The sequence below is a fragment of the Priapulus caudatus genome, unplaced genomic scaffold (genome assembly GCF_000485595.1).
Source record: "Priapulus caudatus unplaced genomic scaffold, Priapulus_caudatus-5.0.1 Scaffold718, whole genome shotgun sequence".
Lineage (NCBI taxonomy): Eukaryota > Metazoa > Priapulida > Priapulimorpha > Priapulimorphida > Priapulidae > Priapulus > Priapulus caudatus.
Window position 1 is genome coordinate 131,384 of NW_014577779.1, and position 1,246 is coordinate 132,629.

General features: G+C 38.4%; 1 long non-coding RNA gene across 1 annotated transcript in view; it reads left to right on the forward strand.

Annotated features, from left to right (window-relative positions):
• Positions 1 to 812, forward strand: part of LOC106813049 — a 5,690-nt gene extending 4,878 nt beyond the window's left edge. The window contains exon 4 of the long non-coding RNA XR_001394419.1: positions 662 to 812. This is a non-coding gene — a long non-coding RNA (uncharacterized LOC106813049). The remainder of the gene's footprint in view (positions 1 to 661) is intronic.
• Positions 813 to 1,246: the final 434 nt, after the last annotated feature.

Below are 1,246 nucleotides of genomic sequence, written 5' to 3' on the forward strand. Positions count from 1 at the left end.
ATAGCTTGCTATATTGATGACTTCGTTAGTAAATGGCATATCCATGTTTCTGCAATTTTTTTTATAGTTTTACTTTTTTATTATATTAGCAGGAAACTACTTTGTACGATATGATGAGGACGGGGTCGGGGTACAGAGATGGCTGTTGAAGCATCAGATTAAGGGTAAGTAATATAAATTCATTATAATGTCACCTGTACTTGATCACTGAAATACCACGAGCAGTAAATTATATACAGTGTAGCCCTGTTATAACGTGATGGTTGGGGTCCATTAAATGTTATATATAATGTTATATATATCCATAAGGTTATATATACGTGGCTATATAATTATAAGAGAAAAACAGGGTCCATCGACTCATCGTGTTATATCCGAATTCACGTTCATTAAAATGACCATGATGTAGTTTATATTGCTATCAATGTAGACTTTAGTGGACTTTTTGGCTTTCACATGAAAGCTCATTTAATTCATTAAATATGAATATCTCACGAAACAGTCATCACAAAAATAAGATATTTGGTCATTAAGCGCATTAATGTTTTTGGTTACTGATTCCATTTTTGGCATTCGCATCCACAGGTGTTGGTATTCCAAATACTGTACTGATAGAAACATCAAGAAATGCATTCATTTAGGCTGTGTGTTTTCATTGCAGAACTGGTATCACAGGAAGCAGATTGCTGTGAGGGTAAAGACATGGACACCGATTTAGTATCACAGAAAGCAGAGAGCTGCGATGGTAAAGCGACAGGCAACGATTTAGTATCACAGAAAGCAGAAAGCTGCAATGGTAAAGCGACAGGCAACGATTTAGTAACGCAGGAAGCAGAAAGCTGCGATGGTAAAGCGACAGGCAACGATTTAGTATCACAGGAAGCAGAAAGCTGCGATGGTAAAGCGACAGGCAACGATTTAGTAACGCAGGAAGCAGAAAGCTGCGATGGTAAAGCGATAGGCAACTATTTAGTAACGCAGGAAGCAGAAAGCTGCGATGGTAAAGCGACAGGCAACGATTTAGTATCACAGGAAGCAGAAAGCTGCGATAGTAAAGCGATAGGCAAGATTTAGTATCACAGAAAGCAGAAAGCTGCGATGGTAAAGCGATAGGTAACGATTTAGTATCACAGGAATCAGAAAGCTGCGATAGTAAAGCGATAGGCAAGATTTAGTATCACAGAAAGCAGAAAGCTGCGATGGTAAAGCGATAGGTAACGATTTAGTATACGGCAGGAAGCAGAAA